Source organism: Polypterus senegalus, chromosome 10, assembly GCF_016835505.1.
Source record: "Polypterus senegalus isolate Bchr_013 chromosome 10, ASM1683550v1, whole genome shotgun sequence".
NCBI lineage: Eukaryota > Metazoa > Chordata > Cladistia > Polypteriformes > Polypteridae > Polypterus > Polypterus senegalus.
Window position 1 is genome coordinate 104,340,507 of NC_053163.1, and position 21,923 is coordinate 104,362,429.

The 21,923-nt window shown below is 37.7% G+C and overlaps 1 protein-coding gene across 1 annotated transcript in view; it reads left to right on the forward strand.

Annotated features, from left to right (window-relative positions):
- Window positions 1-21,923, forward strand: part of il1rapl2 (interleukin 1 receptor accessory protein-like 2) — a 1,094,678-nt gene that overhangs the window by 900,265 nt on the left and 172,490 nt on the right. The gene's annotated exons all lie outside the window — the stretch shown is intronic.

Genomic DNA, 21,923 nt, shown 5'->3' on the forward strand with positions numbered 1-21,923 from the left:
AGAGTCTGGACAACCAAGGGGTACAAACTGTTGCAGAATCTGGCAGAAATGGTTTGGATGGTATGGTACCTTCTGCCTGATGAATGTGGGACAAAGTGACCATGGGAGGAGTGAGAATAGCAGAAGCATAATGGAAACATGGTAAGAAAACCCAAGATGTGGGTAGGGTTTGAAACACAAGGTCCAGTTTGTTCTCTGCCCTGGTTGGAAAGTTCATGTGATGATAAAAGATAGGGAGAACTGTCTTTAAGTTCATGTGCTTTAAAATCTCCAACCACAATAATAAAACCACCAGGATGCACGGTTGGCAGCAATGTAACAGTTCTGTAATGTTTAATCAGCATTTCTTTAGAACTGATGCCCAGAGGGATGTAAATGGCCAAAATATAAATAATTTGTATGTTGTTCATCTAATCCAGCATTACTTTGATTTAAGTTTAGATATGTGTGTTTACTTGCAGAAAAAAAGCATCTCATCCATCCATCCATTATCCAACCCGCTATATCCTAACTACATGGTCACAAGGGTCTGCTGGAGCCAATCCCAGCCAACACAGGGCGCAAGGCAGGAAACAAACCCTGGGCAGGGTGCCAGCCCACCACAGCCAAGTTCATATGAATTGCCAATTTACACATAGCCAATTTAAAGTTGCCAGTTAACCTAATCTCTTTGTCTCTGAGAGGGGAGATAACATCCAAGGACCAGAAGAAAAATCCACAGGGCTCTGGAACTGTGATCTGTGTCATTCCCACATTACTCAAATAGAAACATCTTAAATATGTTATTCTATTAACATTTCTGAGCTATTGACATAGTAGATAACTTTGTTCCTTTCTCTCTCTTTTGGTGATTTCTGCTCAGAGGACCTACCTCAGTATCAGTCTTTACTGTGATCTGTCTAGATAATTGTTACTGTACCTTTCAGGTTGTTCATTTTGCAAACTTTCCAAAAATTCATGAAGTATTGGAGTTAAGATCACTTTTGTGACTATCATTCTGTAATAGTAACATAAACAGATCATTACTGTATTGGTTATGAGAAAATAAGGCTCTACTCAGTAAAACCCTTTTCTCTTTGAAATATGGGAAAGAAAAGTGTATTCATTAATACATGTTTCTGTGTTTGTTGTGCTAATACATTTCCTGATCATGTTGCTTGCATCAAGTAAATCCCAACCTCAAATCTCAAGTAAATAGCAAACCTCACATCACAGGCTTATACAGTTAGGTCCAAAGCATTGGGACAGTGACACAGTTTTCAATAGTATGGCTCTGTGCACCACCACAATGAATCTTAAATGAAGAAATAATTACATGATTGAAGTGTAAACTTTCAGCATTAATTCAAAGGATTTAACAGAAATATCATATGAGCCATTCAGGAAAGACAGCTATTTTTTATATGGTCCCCCCTATGTTCTGGTCCAAAAAAGTATCTGGGCGTTTGACTGACAAGCTGTTCCATACCCAGATGTGAGCAGGTCCCTTATTATTTTATTTACTTTTAAACAGTAGAAGGTCTAGACTTGATTTCAAGTGTAGAATTTACATTTAGAAGCTTTTGCTGTAAACACTCATTAGGAGGTCTAAAGAGCTGTCCATGCAAATAAAAAACAGGCCATCATTAGGCAGGGAAAACAAAACAAACCCATCCGACAGATAGCAGAAACACCAGGAGTGGTCAAATCAACCATCTGGTGCATTCTTAAAGAGAAGGAACACACTGATGAGCTCAACAACACCAGAAGGCCTAGAGAACCACGGAAGATGACAGTGCTGAATGATTGCAGAATTCTTTCCTTAACAGATTAGACATCGATAGAAAATATTATTAATAAAACAGTCCAGTCTTGAAAAAGTTTTCTGTTCCTTGTACCAGATTAATGAATAGAGAAAAATATGGAGAAAAGATGAATAGCACAAGATCTGTAGTATACCACATCATCGGTGAAACATGGTGGAGGCAGTGTTATGGCATGGGCATGCGTGACTGCCAATGGAACTGGGTCACTGCTGTTTATTGATGACTAGCAAAATACCCGCGCTTCGCAGCGGAGAAGTAGTGTGTTAAAGAAGTTATGAAAAAGAAAAGGAAATATTTTAAAAATAACGTAACATGATTGTAATTGTAATTGTTTTGTCACTGTTATGAGTGTTGCTGTCATATATATATATATATATATATATATATATATATATATATATATATATATATATATATATATATATACACACACACACACACACACACACACACATATATAAACATATCTACATATACACATATCTACACATACACATTTCTATATATATATATACATTGTGGCAGTTGGGGGTGCTAGTGCTCCCTTGAACCCTCAGGGATGACTCCAAACACCAGGTAAAAGTTCAATACTTTTTATTGTTTAGTAACAATGTGCACAAAGCACCCTCCACACTACTCATTCAAACCACTAACTACAATACTACAATATTCTCTCTCCTCGCCCAGACACTTTGCTCCTCTCCCACCCAGCACAGCTCAGTGTCTGGACTGAGGCATCGTCCCAGAGTTGTTACTGTCCCAGCAGTCCACAGTTCCTTATTCCTTCCGGGTCAGGGCAATCAGTCTTTTACTTCAACCCGGGAGCACGTCATTCCTTCACGTCACATGACCGTGACGTACCCCCGGGTCATAAGGCACAAAAGAGCCCATAAGCCCCCCCACAGCGACTCCTGGTGGTCCCCAAGGTATCAAGCAGGGCTGTGTAAAAACACTACATAATCCATAAGGCCCTGCTGGAACTCAGGGCACGATCCTGCTGTCGGGATAGCTCCTCCTGGCGGCCTGGGGGTGCGGACCGGCATGGGAAGCCGGCAGTCCTCCACAACATATACACATCTACATATATATACATATATATACACATATCAACATATATACACACATACATATACATCTACATATATATATATATATATACATACATATATATCTACATATATATATATATACCATATATAGCAAAATCCCCGCGCTTTTGTCTTTGGTTTTCTATTTTTTGTTTCTAAATATATTTTTGTTACTTTCCTTTACTGTCTTTTGTTCTTTAATAAGTGTTATCTTGGGTAGTGATGATTGTTTGTTTATTTTTAAGAATTTAAATTAGACCTGCGTCTTGATTTCTGATGACCAAGCTTATTTAGTGAGGCCTACCTGTTTTTCAAAGGCTGTTTGTGGTGTAGGCCAGATCGTTGAGTTTTAGGGCCCACTTTTTAGTTTTGCAAGCCTGTAAATTATACTAATGTGTAACCGATACAATGACACTTGATATGGCTTTCATTGTTGTCTCAAGACCTGTAAGCCGTCCTCACTTTCACAGTTCCAAATCCAAAAAAAAACGTGCTATTGATAAAGTCTTCATTTCATCTGTTAAATTTTGTTCATTTTGCTTGGAGTTCTTTTGAGATCTCGCAAACAGAGCAACGACTCTTTGCTGATCTGACAGAATTTGTTAAGTTATTGGGCAGACATACTTGTATGAATCCCATATTTTATGGTGTCATATCATTGTCATCTCTTCATTGTCTTCCTTTTGTATAGTTGCTTCTACCTTTCAGTAATTGGCAGCCTCTCAGTTCACAAAGAAACCTTTCTATGGTCTGAGGTTTTCTGTTAGTAGCTCTCAACTGCATTCATCCATGGAGGTTTAGGGAAGAGCATGCCTTACTGTCTCATAGGCCAGAGTGTTTTTCTATTGTCAAAAGAAGTCATCATGTCTTTGTACTGATTTGCTCGGTCACTATAATGATTCAAAAAAAATATTTTAAATAAACCACTAAACACAACATCTGTTTTAATTCTCAGTGAATGAGATTTCTTATAAACAGAATCAAGGTCAGTTGTCAGAGAGCTTTCAGACCACTAAAAATAACAATTGTTCTTCATATCTAGATGCACATTGCTTTCAAAGGAAACATAAGCACAGCAAATGTCTACCTATGGTCAAGACTAACTTCTTGCCTCCATTACTGCCTAAACACCAAAAAAGTAAACAGTTCTGGCCAGTACATGTAGGAAACGGGAGATTTCCACTTCAAATAACAGACCAGATTATCACCACTGCAGTCTTGATTTACCAAGTGACAATGTGCCCTGTGTAAGGCACTACATTAAATAAAAGTAGATCTATATTTGAGTATATCTGGCTCTTATTTTTTATAATTACTCATTGGCATCTGAAAATTATGGAGACTTTGCTTTGGAGTTTAAAGATCAATGAATTCCATGGTCACATTTTTTTGTAATTAGTACATTTTTAACATGTTTAAAATAAATAACTTTCTCCATCAACGGCATGTTATTTTTTTATTTGATGGTTACAATGCTGTTGCCAAGATCAACCAGAAGTGAAATGGCAACACCATATCATAAACATAGGGATAAAGACAAGCAGTTTCTTGTTGTTTAAGATAATCTATTCTCCCAAAAGCCCTTTGCATTCATTCTTTATTTTTATTAAATTCAAAGTTATGACTATTTGTGTTCTGCTTTTTGACTACAATTTATGATTTGGGTATGTGTTCCATTTGTATTTTTGGTAATCAAACTTTCCTAACTGATTTTTGATATATGTTCTTACCACTGTTGGCCTAACTTTTCATCTTTCTGGTTCTGACCCTTTTTCTGAAATATTTGACTTAGCAGCATCTGTTTATTCCAATTCCAGTCTAAGGTGATACCATCTCATGCAGACAGCACAATATGGCATTACATGTGAATTGCCTCAAGGATTGTCACTCTCATGAGATTTGATATTCATTCATTACCTATTAATTGATGTGCAGTACACTCTTCAACCAAGCGGAGCCAGCACTTTGGACTTGGATCCTCTTATTAAAGATTACACATTAACATCTGATTTGGACAGCTACAGAAAAATTGAACATTTTGTTCAGTAAAATATTAAAAGTAATATAAAAAAATGCTGACTTTATGAGGCTCAAAGGGCAAGTTGACATGCCACTTAATATGCAGGATAACCCTAATTTAGTATACAGTCAGATATATAGAATATATAGAAATACATTTACGTATGCTTTCCTTGTGAACCATGTGATCAAATTATGAAAAAGCATGACATTACTTTCTTTAAAAATTCCAAGAGACAATAACACAGGAGCACCTTGCCAGTTACTCAGTCTTAAAGTTCACAGGAAGGTCATGATGAGAGTGGCACAAAAGGGCAGAAATTAACAGTGGCCAAGTAGAAGAACAAAAAGGGTCAGAAAGGACAAACAACCCAAGAGTCTTCAATGAGAAGTGGCATCATAGTAAAATAATTCAAAAGTATGAGCAGGGGTCCAGAGGATCAGTGAGCAGGAAAAGAAGGATCAAAAACGAAGAGCTCCAAGACCTCAAAATTTGTTGACATCAAAGTCATATTAAAGGTTTAGAAGAGCCAGATAGAAAAGAGCAGCATTAAATGAGATTTAAGATGTTATGGGTCTAGCACTTTGAGATGGGTCAACTGAGGCTGCTGACTTGCCATGACAAGGGCTCAAGCAGATTGAATGTGGCATGCTGATGTCTGGTGTTCTGTGATCAAGAGAGCCAAGCTGTCAGCTTAAAAACTTGAGATGGATGAATACCTTAATGGCAACCTGCCACTTTCTGACTGCTTGGCGTGGCTCATGTATTTATTTATTAATAACAGGACTGAAGTGGAAGCTTTGTCCAAAATTAAATTAATGCAAATATTTCTCAATAAAGTACTAGAAACCCGTCTCTCTCACATTTTCAGAGTCTCTTGAAACACCCACTATCCGTCTATTATTTGAATCCATGTCATCCATTTATAGAATCACTGATGCCTGGAGCCAATATGAGCAATTCTGGGTGCAAGATATAGACTACCCAGATGGATTACTGGCTCATCAAAGGACACACTCACGTACACATGTACATACAATTATTAATCAGAAATTTCACCCAGCACAATTGTTGCAAGATCTGGGGGAAGATTAGTATGCAGAGAAGCAATACATAAGCCACCTGCATCATTTTTATACATACACAAACACAAAGTGAGAAACATGCATGAACCTTTATAGCAATATTTATGTACACTGTATGGTCAAACGTATGTGGTCACTCCTCCAATTCATTGCTTTTCATGTATCCTTTTTTTAACAGGTGCAAAATCCAGCACATAGTCATGTAATCTCCATTGACAAACACTGACAGTCGAATGAGTCAGTGACTTTAAACATGGCACTGTCCTAGGATGCCATTTTTGCTATAAGACCAGCACAAGAAACTTCTGTTCTGCCATGATCAGCTTGGTATTATTGTGAACTGAAATGGTCTTAAAACAACAACAGCACAGCCATGAAGTGGTAAATAACACAAACTCACAGAGCAGAGATATGCTGAGCATTGAAGTGCATAGCACATAAAAATCACCAATCCTCTGTAAAATCACTAACAGCAGAGCTCCAAACTTGCTCTGGAAGCAACATCAACACAGGAGCTGTACACTGGAAGCTTAATGAAATAGGTTTGCATGGTTGAGCAGCTGATTTTGACAGTAACCTCTCTTTTGAGAAACAAGTAAATTCTGTAGTCAAAAGATGCTTTTTCCAGCTTTGACTATTAGGTAAGATCAAGCCTCTTTTATCTTCTAGGGATCTTGAGTAAGTTACTCATGCTTTTATCTTTTTTCGCCTTGATTACTGCAACTCACTGTATTCTGGGATTAACAAATCCCTGACACACAAGTTACAGTTGGTCCAGAGTGCTGCCGCTCTCTTTCTGGTTGGGGCAAGAAAGTATGACTCTGTTTCTCCTATTTTAACTTCTTTACACTGGCTGCCTGTCAGTTTTCGAATTGATTTTAAAATCTTGTTGCTAGTTTTTAAATCTTTACATGGGCTTGATCCTGCCTATTTATCTGAATTGTGTGTTTTACACCAGCAATCCAGAGTGTTTAGATCTTCTGGTCAGTTGTCTCTTGTTGTCCCTCGTACCAAGTGTAAAACTAAGGGGGACAGGGCTTTTGCAGCTGCTGTGCCTCGCCTGTGGAACTCTTTACCTCATCACATAAAGGAGTCGTCTACAATTGAACTGTTCAAAACGAGATTAAAGACTCATTTCTATTCACTCGCTTTCCGTGACCTTCAGTAATACTGATGGATTCCTCATTGTGATTATATAACATTACTTCTATTTATTATGTATTTTATTTATGTTCATATATTTTATTTCTATTTCTGTTATTTGTTTGTTTTCTTTTATTCTATTATTGTAAAACACTTTGGCCACGGCATTCCTATGTTGTTTTAAATGTGCTATATCAATAAATTGACATTGACGTTGCACACAAGGCTAAGATCACTCGATATACACAAAACCAAGCATTGGTTTGACTCTGGAGCAGTAGAAACATATTCTCTGGAGTGATGAATTGTGCTTCCCTCTCTAGCAGTCTGAAAGATGAATCTGGGTTTGGCTGAGGCCAGTTGAACACTACCTTCTGGGCTGTATTGAGCCTACTGTAAAGTTTGGTGGAGTAGGGATAATGATCTGGGACTATCTGTCAGCATATGGGCTAGGCTACTTGGTTCAGTTGAAGAGAACTGTTAATGCTACAGCATACAAACATATTTTAGGTAACTGTGCACTACCAGCTTCTGTTCCATCATGACTGTGCCTCTGTGCACAGAGCTAGGTCCATAAACACATGATTTGATGAGTATATTGTAGAAAGAACTTGATTGGTCTGCACAGTGTCCTGATTTCAACCTTATTGGACTCTTTTAAGATGAATTGGAATACCAATAGCGAGCCAGGTCATCTTGTCCGACATCCTCAGCACATGGCCTCACAAACGCTCTGCTGGTTGAATGGGCAATATTTTCCAAAGTCACACTCCAAAATCTTACGAGTACAGTGGAGGCTGTTTTAGCTGATTAGAAGGGGATGGGTGGGTTATTATTAATGCCCATGGTTTTAGAAAGGAATGGTCCAACAAGATCATGTTGGTGTGATGGTCAGGTGTCCACAAACATTTGGCCATATTACATAAACTACATCAAAGCATGTTCATATACCTCGAAAATTCCCCTTTCAATCTGTCAAGATGGTGTACAATGGAGGGTCTCAACTCAGAGCTTTAAGCTTGTATGTAGTTTAGAATAGACAGGAGAGCACAACAGCTCACAGTCAACTTTTTAAAGCTGCTTTTCCTGTCATAACTATTTACCACCATGGTGCCTTCTTTTAGCATGTAATACCATGGAGGTACATTGCCATGCTGTGCAGTCAGCTGCAGCTATTTCTGCAAGAAAAGGATTGCTTTGCCATAGTCTCATAAATTTCATTATAACAGGTTCATGCTGTCCTAGCTTTCATTAGTTTTGACACAACTTGTTCTTTTTCAACAAGAGAATGAACATGTTCTTGAAGCAATTTACTTTATTAATTTTTAGGTTATCTCTCTAATCAAAGTCACTGCCATAGCTCATCCCTAAGGTTATTTGACCTTATCTCATTTGTATCTAATTACTTTTAGATTTTGCTGTAAGATGAAGAAGGTGAAGGTGTATGAAAAAAAAAGTTTTACACAATTTTCTGTTTAAAATTGGTTAACAGATTTCTATGGTTATGATTTTGAGGGGCATTAATTTGACTTTGTTATGGTACACATAATAAATGAATTGGAAAAAAAAGACATTTTATACCACTTTAGAGTTCATTTTGAAGTTGCTTTAATCTAATGTCTAAATTGTTACACTCAAACCACTGAAGGTGGGTTTTAGCCACAGAATCGACCTCTGCAAATGTGGAGAAGGCCTTTGAGGAGCAGGACATAAAGTCAGAGAATAAAAAGTCAACGTCCTCTGTGGGTGGTTGTTGACATGAGCAAATGGAACAATTGAAAGGCAGTGTAAAGCCTTCAAGCAGGAAAGCGAGAAGCAGCAGGAAAAGGTCATTGAGCTAAATGAGGTATGACCACTGCATAAAATAAGGGGCAGATGAAAAAAGGGAAAAAAGAAAGAAGCCCAGAATGGCCAACGTGAGAACTGTGATAGCTAGAAAGCACTGCAACCCCCAGAGTTGGAGCAGAAAGAATCCAGGCACAGAGTCAAACACCTCAGAAAGTGAATAGGGAAAAGAATAGGAAAGTAAAGAAGAAGAGGGTAGTCTCCCTCCAAATGCAGTTGTGCTCCCCTACAATCCTAGTCATCCTGTAAGGGTGAGTCAGACCTTTGAAAAGTGCTACAAGCACAGAGCCAACGCAAATAGGAGAGCTGTTTCAGGCAGATGATAGAAAAGGCAACTGAGCCTGTGGTGTTTGCAGCTTGAGTCAAACTGTTTGATTAGGACGCAGAGACGTGCTTCATCTGAGTGTGATTTCTTTTAAAAATAATAACCAAAAGCAAGGTTTGGATACTGACGTTGGGACTCCCAATGAAGAGTTGAGGTGGTAGCAGAAAGACAAGGTGGCAAAATGCTGGTCATGTCTGAAGGACAGAATGTTCCATCTTACCTTCTTTTTTTGCAGAGTGAGTCACAGAGCTGGAAAAGGGAAAAATTCCTGGTGGTTGGGTGAGTGCAACAGGGATCTAACCAGACTTGCACAGAGGAATATTTTGAGGAACCCTAAAGTAGCTGATATTGGTGGTAAGATGAGGAGTAGGTAGAAAGAGAATGACATAAGTCTGTCTCTGGACAGGCTCTGTAACTAAGAAATGTGCTGCCTGGATAGAGAATGAAGATCATCTTAAAACGTCTGCAACTGCAAAGAGTCTGGGTATTACATATTACTTTATGTAATACTTCTGCCTATGGTATTATACTTATATTGAATAGAAGAAGAGTTTACCTTCAGTGCTAATCCTACTGTGGTTTCTAGCCTGGGAATTAAGAGCTAATGAATTAAATCCAGGTCAGTGGAGGTGAGAATGGACACCCTCAATAAATACGCTGTGCATAGTGAAGTCTTGGATGAAACAGCACTAAAGGTAGGAGTGTACCTTGCCGGATGATCCCCGAACTACATACCGGGCATGCTGTGGATTACGATCATTGAATACGCAGGTGAAGATGTTATATAATCCTATGAGTTGGCCTGTATGGTTCCACATAACAAATAACCCAAGGTTTAGTGTCCTTAGTTTGAAAAGCAAAGCACTTCTGAGATATTACAATTGAAAGATTTCTCTGTAAAATTCGTTTTTGTAATTGTGCATTTTCAAGCAGGGCAGGACGTGTTTTAGCAGGGAGTGTTACTTCAGACCACTTAGACCCCAGTTGGACACCCAACTGGTCAAACTTCTTGCTGGAATTTTCATACTCTTACATGCCCCCATGTTTCCTCTATGGACTTCTGTTTCCTCTCATAGCATAAGGCTGTTAGATTCCTCCTTAGGGTGCATGCATTATATTATGTAGTGGAATTCTGTCTAGGATTGCTTCCCATCTTGGTCTTGTTTCTAGTTTGCTCTTCTGTATTCCTTACCAGAAACAGTGAAGAGCTGGCTGGTAATAAAAAAAAAAACAGACGGCCACAATTTGTGAGCATCAACATACCTGTGAACAAACTTATAATTAATTGATGTATAGATGGATGGTTTATTGGATGGAGATTTAAGTAATTCTGGAAACATTCTGGAAAAGGTTACTCAACATTCTTTCACTTACTTGAGAATTTTGCAAGGATTTCTTTTTTTATTTGAATTAAGAGAGATGAGGAGATGAAAAGCGCAAAGATTTTAGAAATAATTAACTCATATGAAATATACAAGTAAGACATCCAAATGCTAGGGGAAGCACTGAGTTGTTATGTTGAAAGGCAAATGAAGATTAGCACTTAGAGAAGCCTGTCACTCCCTGCACTGCTTTCACAAGGAGCGCTCCCCTTGTAGCCAGCGCATGCAGTGAAACAAGTTGATCTCCTGGGTCCTCTTTTTCACTCCCCTTCATATTTTTCTCTACCTTTCTTTTTATTTCTCTCATGGATCAGTATTATTTTTAATCTCCTGGGTTATTTGCCTCTATTTATAGGGTCACTTATAGGATCATTATTTTCAAGTGTGAAATTCTTTACTCGTATGTGCTAATAAATTTCTTTTGAAAACTGCGTGTGGTATGTAGCCAATCTCAATAATGTGAGTCCTCACTGAGAAGGGAATAAACACATAGTAGTCATACTTGCAGGTATTAATATGCCCTTTTCATTGTAGTTAGTATTATACTGAAATGTCTCCTTATGAGGAAGATTTTACGATTCTTGAAAGAGCACAAAATACAGAGTCAAATAGGATTGGAGTGACACAGGCCTACCCCATTTAACGATGACATTAAGGTTTTGCTTCGTGTAAGAGAAGAACCTTGCATATTGTTGACGCAGATACAGCATATCTTGTTCATGGGCCTGGTTGATAATGACACCTTCTTTAAGATGTCTAGCTGTTTATATACAGAAAGGACTTGGGGAGTCAGCAAAGGTGATGACAGTAAAAATGTGCTGAAATCCTCAACTCCTTCCCCCATGGCCCTTTAACAATATACTGTATATATACAAGCTTCTCCAAAATTTTTAACAACTGGTTTACAAACCTTTTGGTCATACAAATAAAGTAATTGAATACCCTGTTCCATTTTATGAACCACAATGAAGCTAAATTTTGGCAGTTATAAAGACCAAGTCTGTGATGATATCCAGACATGTTGAGGGGAGAGACAAATGTATAAATTCCTAAAAATCTTCCCATGGCTGCTGGGCTTCAACAGCTAGTGGTAAGTTGTCAAGTATTTCACATCACAGTTTGCAATTTGCAGGGTCCTTAAACAGGTCATCAGTAGCCACAGCATAAGCATCTTGATCTATAGATAGATAGATAGATAGATAGATTGATTGGTGGCCATTCTTTCTGAAATTGCTTGTACAGCACAGTTAAGGGCCTTCTGTTTGACCGCATTCATATAAGATGATGTTTGACAGCACTTCTTCCATGATGTGATGACACCATGCAGTCCATACTGTTTGAGTTCTTAGGGCCTGTTAACTGTATTTCTAATGCATGCTCCTTTATGCAGCCTTCTGTTGCTAATACTAGAATGTTCTAGAAACTTCTGTTTGCTACTTGACTGTCCCTTGAACTCCATGTTAGTACTAGGATGTTCTTTGTTAATTTATTTTTTTAACTTATGACTCAACTAGTTAAGAACCCCACATAAGAGTATGTACGTACGTAGTAACGACAAATAAAATGTTCTGAAGGGAGTGACCTGTTCCTAATGGACATAAAAAGAAAAAAAAACTTGTAGAGAAATGATTCTACAACCATCAACTCTTATATAATCAGCAAAAATCATCACACATAATATTTTAAAAACTTTGCAGTTTTTTCTGGCACAGTCTAACTTTGAATATGGCCTATAATTTTTTTTTTACTTTTCTATGTGTAAATGTCTGGAAAAAAAATGAAAACTGAGACCTCATTAAAAGTTGCCATTTTTTCAGGCAATGCTGAGTGGAGTAATGCGTTCTGGGACTACGACAATACAACATTTTTGAATTTACATTGATGTTTGGTCCAGTAACAGGATTCGAAGGCTTGCCTTCTGCCAATAAATACTGAAATCGACAGTAGTATAAAGCTACCTGGAGGAGAGGAAAAAGGGAAAATAAAAGAAAAGAATACAAGAGAAAGTGAGAGAAGAGGTCGAGAAAAACATCGTATGGTATGTAGGGAAGGTTCCTGTTTGATGTCTAAGTAAATGATAATTCGTCGAAGTGGGTCAGCACACAGTTGTTGTGTTATTACTACATCTCTGGTAAGTTGAATGAGCGTCATATGCTTTTTGTTTTACAGTCTGCTGTCATGTTGTCCATGTAGTAATAATATATCATACTTATTGTAGTTCATTGATTAACTTTCTACTTTTTCACACTATCAAGAAGTTGCACTTTCCAGTGTGACTCCAGAATTCCCTTTACATACTTATGTGATCAGTCTGTATTTCACCAACATTAACAGAGGTAACCTTAACAACAAGCAGTACAATAATAATGAAGAATCATATTCGCCATACTTACTTCTTTTTTGTTTGTTTCTAATTTAGGTGTACCTATTTGATCAAAGCACAACAAAGCTATTTTTACTTTAAATAAAAAAAGAATACAATCTATAACTCTTACGTCATGTTTATAGCACCAACTGGTTGGCATACTGTTTACATATCTCTCTTAGTCCATCATCACATGGGGCATCAGCTGACACCATTGTCATTTAAATTGCTGCAGCAGCAAATCTTGCTGCTGATCCTTTTATACTTTTCTACTGTCTAGCAGAGGATCCTTCTGTTGTGGGCACAGAGTTGGGAATTATGGACGTAAACGGCCTATAAGAGTGAAGCTTGGCCTTTGCTTCAAGGCGTCATGTGATCCCATATAATTCATATTGCCCAGCAGCTCAAAAGGAGGGTTTAAGTTTAGCGCAGACTGCATATGATAGGCATGGAAAAGCAAAGTACAGGTGTGGTTAAGTGTGGACCGTGACAGTTTATTCAGTTTGTACAGTGCAGCCCTATTTTGTTGAATTATTCTGACAAAGAAGCACTCCTAAAAAAAAAAAACCCTATTCACAAAGTTAAGATTTTAAAATAATTAATACACTTCTGGTAGAAATGGGAAAATGGTATCTTGCATACTTAGAATATCTATGCTTTAGGGAAGTTACATTGTGCTTCATTTGCACGAGGCAACGCAAAAGACAATTTAAAAAGTTGCTCTGAGCCACCTTTTTTGACAGGATTTTCCTGCCTGTCTCAATTCCTTGAGCTATGTAAATGTAATCTTTTAGAATAATTTCTCTTATCTTACATGGCTGTTTTCTGAACCATGTAACCAGTAGTGTAATTGATACAGGCTGTCTTAATTAGCTGTGCAACATGACGTGGCCCGTTTCGCTTCATAACTGCCAAGTGTACCTTTTTTTTCAGAAGCAGCGATATGAAGATCCCTGGATGGCACTGTCAGGTTCTCAATTAAAGCTTTGTTATTCCTGTTCTTGTTTCAAAATAAACAACATAAATCAACGGGATGCCATCAGTGCCATCAATCATGACTAGTAAAACCGATCAAATATGATTAGAGGAATCAGATTCTGTCATCTTATATTTTATCAAATTTTCTTGGAATGTATGAAAATGGCTATTTTTATTAATATTTCCCATCAGCGCAGCGAGACGTTTAATTCTAATTTAACTATGAATAAACTCTAGCAGGAAAGTGAAATGCCATCCACACATAGCTGCTTCCCAGAGAAATATGGTTGACTATTGTCAGTATTGGTGTGTGTGTTTATCTTCAGGGGAAAATATGGGCACTGCAAAACAAGGTATGAGTAGCAGAATTGCTGGCTTCCATGAGTTATATTCCATGCTGTGTGTATTATTTAAATTGGATGGAAGGCAGAATTGTCTTTAGCTTTTTATCTCTGTAGAAGTATATTCCCCATGTACATCTTCCAGAACACCTGAATATTAAATACCGGAACAGGTTGTCTTAGAGAAAATTATTCATCTTGAAGTGTTGCAAGAGCCTGGCCTTTTGTGGCCCTATGAAACTTAACAGTGTGGCCAGAATCTTCTAGTGTTTACTGTTAACAGAGGACAGAAGTGTTAGAAATTGGCTTCTATTTTTTTTTTTACTTTTTGCTGTCTTTTCTTCATCAGTTTCTGAGACCTGAGAGTCATTTGGTATTTTGGGGATGTAGATTAGGAGTCTGATGTTGGTTTGTGAATTTTCTGTTAACTTTAAATTTTAATGTGTTTTTTTTAATGTGTTTGTTTTTGATGATGGCTACCATTTTGGGACTCCTGTCGTTAGGGCTCCATGTTGTTAACAGTGTATCCTCAGACACATATTTTTGATCTCCTGGTTTTGATACAACATGCCCAGCTAATCTGCAACTCTAATCACAGCATGCTAGACTAAAGTAGCGAGTCTTCATCCTGCATTCAAGCTGAGATAGAAGAGGCATCTTTTATATGGGGTCATGTAACTAAAAGTTCAACCTTCAACTCTTAATTGTGTTAATTCCTTGGAATCAGTAGTAGCCTGACATCTTGAAATGATTACTTACAGACCAGAGTGTGCATTAAGATGAGTTCAGATATGTTGAACCTTGGCCTTTTATGGTTTTCTGTGTAAGGAGGAGGATTTTGAAGTCTGCCCTAAGCTGACTAGACAGTGTAATGACTTAAGTTATGTGGTGGTTCTTTTTAGTTCTTGAAATGATTCATGCAGCCATATTTTGAAATAACTCAAAGCTGCATACTAAAGGGAATAGTTTGAAAATCCAGTGAATGATGCATTACAGATGTATGAATAAATCTGTCAGTATCCTCCATATTTAGAAGCCGTTGCAATTTTCCAGTTTTGTAAGCTGGAGAAAAAAGGTTTCAGATAGTTAGAATGTGTGTTTTAAAAGGCATTCTGATGTGGAAGATAATATCTAAATTGTGTGCTGATTCATAAAAAGTAATATTTACACCACCTGAGTTACAAAGTGGCAGATTATTGATGTGGCCTGCATCATTCCCCCCAGTAAATAACATTTCTGATATTTCTTTATTCAGAGACATGTATTTCTCATCAATCTACTATTTTAATCCACAGATGCAATTTGTCATCACACACGGATGCCCCAGAGCCTCAAATACCAGGCATAACTTGATAAAGCACAGTCTCTGGTTCAAAGAAAGGATATTTATTTAATAACAGCACCTTAACAGGTGGACAATGGCCAAAATAACACAATCAATTATTCTACAAGTTCTTTTCCTTTCACTTCTCCAAGTGAGTTTTAGCCTTATGCATTCCAACTCTGACTCCCCTGGGTAATGCAGACTGGCTTCTTTTATACAGACCCAGGAGTACTTCTGGTGCCCGGGCATAGACCGTAGGAAGCACTTCTGGGTCAGGTGGAAGGTTCCTAAATGAGAGAGAATTGTTTTCGACAGCACCCTGTGGCTGTAAAAAGGAATCCTAAAAGGTATGCAATTCCAGACTAGAGGTCCAATGATACCTTGTGGGTGTCCAAACTGGGACCATACCAGTTAAGTACTGCCACCTCCCTCTTGGGAAATAAACTGTCCCAGTCCACCCATTATGGCCTTCTGGCCAGGTAAGACATCGATCTCAGTCCCAGTCGGGATGACAGTCCATCCACTCTATCCATTCATTATCCAACCAACTATATCCTAACTACAGGGTCACGAGGGTCTGCTGGAGCCAATCCCAGCCAACACAGGGCGCAAGGCAGGAAACAAACCCCGGGCAGGGCGCCAGCCTACTGCAGGACACACATAAACACACCAGGGCCAATTTAGAATCACCAATGCACCTAACCTGCATGTGTTTGGACTGTGGGAGAAAATCAGAGTACAAGGAGGAATCCCACGCAGACATGGGGAGAACATGCAAACTTCACACAGGGAGGACCCGGGAAGCAAACTGTGAGACAACAGCGCTACCCACTGCACCACAGTGCCATCCACTCTACCACTTACAAATGAATTAAGGATACTTTCGGAGAAGCATCATTTGGTCGAGAAGGAAGGTACAGCTGGGTATCATCAGCATAAGAGTGAAAATTAATGTTATGTTTCCTATGATCATTCTCAAAGGGTGCATGAACGTTGTTGATAATCAATTTAATACAAAATGTATTCATTGTCTGACAGGTAGCAGGGAAGTTATATGGTTCCCTGTTCACATTATTCTGGATTTATTCTAGACTCTGAAATTTCTAGCCAGATTCCTTGAATGAAAAAGAGAGTCAGAAATCCACCATGATGTGAAAGCTGAAGACTGAAGAAGAAGTAAGGACATCCTGGCAGTCTGTTGAGAGATGGTAAATGTTTGAGAGGTGCACCAGAATGCAAGGCCTCTGCCTTTTTGAAGCTTAACATTAAGAAACTCTGTTTCATCCATCTATCCACAAAGTGCATTTGAACACCTGCTCTTGATCAGAGCATTGCAGGTTTCATGAATCTCTAGCTAGATATTATTAGCTTAGCAGTGTCTGGCTGTATCGCCACAGGGGTGAAGGTGGAGGAAGAACCATAAAATTCAGAGTAGTGGGACCTTTGGGCCTCCACATTTAACTCTGCTAGGAGTTCTCTGGGAGACATGCATTCAAATTGTATCATTAATATAAGTGTGTAACCAACTAAAAATTGTCCCAGAAAGGACTACACTGTTCTTAAAGCACTCTAGGGAGATGGAGAGATTTATAGCCCATGCACTATTCAAATTCAAAAGGATTAAGGGAGTGGGAGACTCAGTATGGACAGCCATCGTTAAATTATAATTTAATTATTTGTGACCCTATTATTTCAGTACTGTCATCAGTTCTGAAACTTAGTTGGAATTTGTCTTATAGGCTGTGGAATTTGAGAGTTATGTTGCAGTCTTTACTAATAGCTATTCTTGACTCCTCAAAAGGAAAGGTAGGTTTGAAAATGGACTGTAACTGTTTGGCAAGGTTATAATTAACACAGGGTTTTATGAGGTGGTGTCCCCTGGTTTAAAGGAAAGAATTTATAAATAGCACAGTCCGTAAACTAATGTTAATAATAATAATAAAGCAATTTGTCACTTTAGATCTAAAAAGTGATAAAGATATTAAATTGCTCCACAGAATATTGAGTGCAGTAATTTAAAATAATTTTAAACACACAGAGAGATGGTACCTTTATTTGCCAATAATATTACTTATGGGGTGTCTGTGTGGGTTTCCTCTGGGGTCTCCATTTTCCTTCCACAGCTCAAAGTCATGCAGGTTAGCCTAATAGGCAATGCTAAATTGGCACTAGTATATATGTGTGTGTGTTTTTGTCCTATCATTGGGTGGCACCCTGTCTGGGTGTTATTCCTGTCCTTTGCCCTAAAATCACTGGGATAGGCTCCAGCAGCCCCTTGCCTCTGCCCTTGATAAGTGAGTTAAGAAGATGAATGGATAACTGATGGGATGAAATAATGTGACGTATTACAAAGCCTCTGTCCCCTTGATGGCTGCAGAGTTGGCCATCTGATAGCCCTTATAAGCAATCTAAAAGACTGTAAGACCTGATTATTTGAAGTGCTGTTCAAGTTTTTATCCAGTAAATTTCATTTTTATAAGAAGAGAAGTAAACTAAAGCACTTAGTAACAAAAATGAAACAAAGCATGCTGCATTTCAACTGATGCACTATGATCAAGGACAGCACATAAAGACCAGTTATAAAAGGGAACTGTTTCAGTGAAACTAAAGAATTCTGGAAAGAAAAGACAGCAGATATATTTTAAAAGACTTAATGATTAATGGATTAGATGTTTTGTGCTGCTAGTATAGAGTAAACCTAGTGATACAATACTATAGTCAGATAGGCCAAGGCCATTGACCTGAACTTTAGTTACTCTTGTTTTATCAGTTATTATTATTAAGTCTGTAGCATGGACGCAAGTGTAGATTTGGCCACAATCTAACAAACTAATGTACCATGCAGGAAAGATACATGCAGCTTTCAATGCCAGTTCTTTAATTCCTTAAGATGAACTGATTAGATGTACTGGAGCATGAAAAGGAAAGGTAGAAAAGATTAGGATTATACAGGGATGAAAAAAGTACAGTATTAAGCACAGAAGACACTATTCAAGCAGAATAATCATGGTGTAAGGAGGTGAACATGCTAGAGTAAGATACTGAAAAAGAAAATAAGGGTTAGGCACAGGATGGGACCTTAATTTGAAGTATTAATTCACTACCTACTGTGACTGCTGCAGGGAATAAAACCAACAAGAACACACCGTCACAGGATTGTTATTATTACAACACAATATAATGACCCATAAAAGAAAATTCAGCATATACTGTAGAAAGTCTATTTCTATACTATAAGAGTATTTCTGCCATGAAATTGAGACACAAATGTGACAAAATGGAGGTGAGGTTTCCAAAAGAAGCTACACATGCAGGTCAGCAAAGAAGAGGTTCACCCAGTTTTGCATGCTCCTGACTACATGTAGGCTTCAGCATGACCAGGCCCAAAAATGGAACACCTGGATTAAAATTTAAAAAATAAGCAATGTTCAAAAAATACAGCAAATGCCTCACAAGATGGAGAAACCGAGCAAAACTCCTGTGTGTGACTGAAATGCAACAATGATTCTTTATAAAGAATATTTATTTAAATGAAAATGGAATAACAAAGGGTGCTCAAAAAAGCAAAAAGGAATTGCCAAAAGTCAATCCTGAAGTGAAAAATTCCTAGTACAAGTTCCAGAAAACTAGATCAGTGAAGAACATCATCAAAAAATGTAAAATCCAAACAAAAGAAACACAATACTTACAAACTCCACAAGACTCTAGTGAAAATGCTGCTGATGTCTCTTCTCTATTTAGAATACATAACCAGGGGAGGTCTCAGCTTACTAACATCAGAGTGGTCACGCCTCTTGGAACCACCCATAAACACAAGAAACAGTACACAATTAATAAATCAAATATTAAAAATGTAAAAATAATGCAAAAATGGGAAAAATAATAATTCAAAAATAAGAGTAAAACACATTAATGTACATTGAAACATAGCATTTTATAAGATCATAGTTCATGTTCTTTTGAACAGTTTAGATTAGATTAGATTAGGCAAGCATTGTTAATCCCAAGGAGAAATGTAGATGCATAAAGCAGCAGGAAAATATAAACAAAGATACTGACTCACAGGGCAAATAATATAATTGATTGATCAGTCAATCAATCAATCAATAAATAATAAATGTTTAATGTGCAGAAATTACAAAATGAATTTAAAGAGTATCAGCATTTACTTTGGAACACCAAGAGAAAGCATTGAACTGCCTATTGATAAATGCTTATGCTGGTTTCCATCAAACTCAATGGCTCATCCCCCCTCTAACCCATTCCTAAATGTCAACAAATTGAAAAAACATAATATGAGCCATACGGTACTAGTCAGGGTCAGACTGTCATAAAAGAACCAACAGCTGACTAGAAAAAGAAAGACTCAATTAGAAGAAAAAAGACAAAGAGGCTGTCAAAAAAGAGGAGTAATGAGATATCTGTGCTACCCGATCAGCAGCTGCCCGGTCATGCACCTGTTTTATTAAATTAGTCCATATAGTTATCATAGCATTGGATGCCTTGCCAAGCTGCAGAACAGACAGCTCCAGGTGGAGGAAGTCATAAAATCTGGCCTTGCTAAGAGAAGGAGAGAATTCTATCAGGAGGCTAGCAATTTGGTGTAGAGCATACCCAATGTAATGGCCTGGCGCTGGTGAGAACAAAAAGGTAAGGAAGACAGGTCTAGTCTAGGAAAGGTAAGAGATAAGGTTCACAAGACACAAGTGCACTAAAGATTTCAAACAAAACAAATGAGAAAGAACAGAAGGGCAGTTCCAACTGCACGCTGCACTACACGGACACTGATGACAAAGGGGATCAGGGATCAGTCCAATAAGGTGGTTTGTCTAAGGGTAGGATGCAAACAATGAAATTACCATAAGATACCCAAATTATGGTTGTTCATAAGAAATGATTTACTTCTTGAGGTTAAAGTACATAATAAACAAGAATAGTTGTGTCAGAAATTTTAAATATTAAAATGTGTGCTTCAAGTTAAATGTTTAAATGTTATCATTTTTAACCTTCTGTGAGTACTTGTTAGGGGGCTAAGACCACCGGCAAAGAATCAAAAATATCCTATTCATGATCAGCAAACTCGATATACCAATATTACTGATACACATTTCTTCAAAGTCTTATGAAAAGGAGTTACTTTGACACCTTGTATCCCATTAGGTGGTGAATTCCCAGTGTCTGTTAATGTGGCATGCACCATTTGAAATCCTTTTGATCATTTTTGCTGAAGACACCTATTGATTTACTCTTTATCATAATGTTGTGATTTCCTGCATAAGATATGGTCCTAAAATGGCCTAAAACTAAGTGTGTATTTTGGGAGTAGAGTGCCAAAGATTAGGGGAATCTCAAAAACCTTGACGTTTTTGCATAAGTAGACATTCAAATGTGTTGACTATTTCTCATACTGGTCAATCAGGAGGCACACAAATAAACTGGAGTGATTTCAAAATTCTTATGAACACAATACATTTTACCTGAGTATGCTGGTGGTCCAGATTACAAAAACAGTTAGACATGTTAGTGAAAATTGTTTCAGAACAGAGTGATGATGTTGAAGTAAGATCTGATTTCCAGATCAAGGCAATGGGAAGTGATTTATGATACATCTTCTTAAGAAGGATATTTAAAAAGAAACAAAATTATTGAAAAGGGAGAGAGAGAAGGTAGCCAGTGGCTCTGCTGGAAAGGTTAACACTAAATGCCCTGAGCATTGAGCTCTGCTGAACATACAGTAGAAGAAGGAGGAAAGGGGTAAACAGTATAATGTAAGCAAATCATCGAAAGGCAGAAGATTAGAGGAAGAGAACAAATCCCCAAGTGACCCAACCCCTTGAGAAAGGTAAGCCACCAATCTGAACAGCACTATTATAAAAAAAAGTAAGTGAATACCCCCTAGGGAATGGACCTAAATATTTTTCCATTTTCAACCAAATCTGAAAAACTTCATTGAAGTTTCGGCCATACCATAATTAGGATGATTTTAGTTAAAGAGAAACAAAAGGCGTAAGGTGTATCAAAAGAGGTGAAAATAGGTATTGTTTAGTAGCCAGCCAAGGAAGAGGATTAGTAAGGATGCCTAAATACCCAGGTACAAAGCTCAAGATAATTTTCTAAATTTCGGAATAATTTGAAATTTTCAAAAATTTTATTCTGCAAGTCCTCCTTAAAAAAAACACTTCAGGCACAAAATAAAATAAGAGTGTAAATTCATGCATGGCC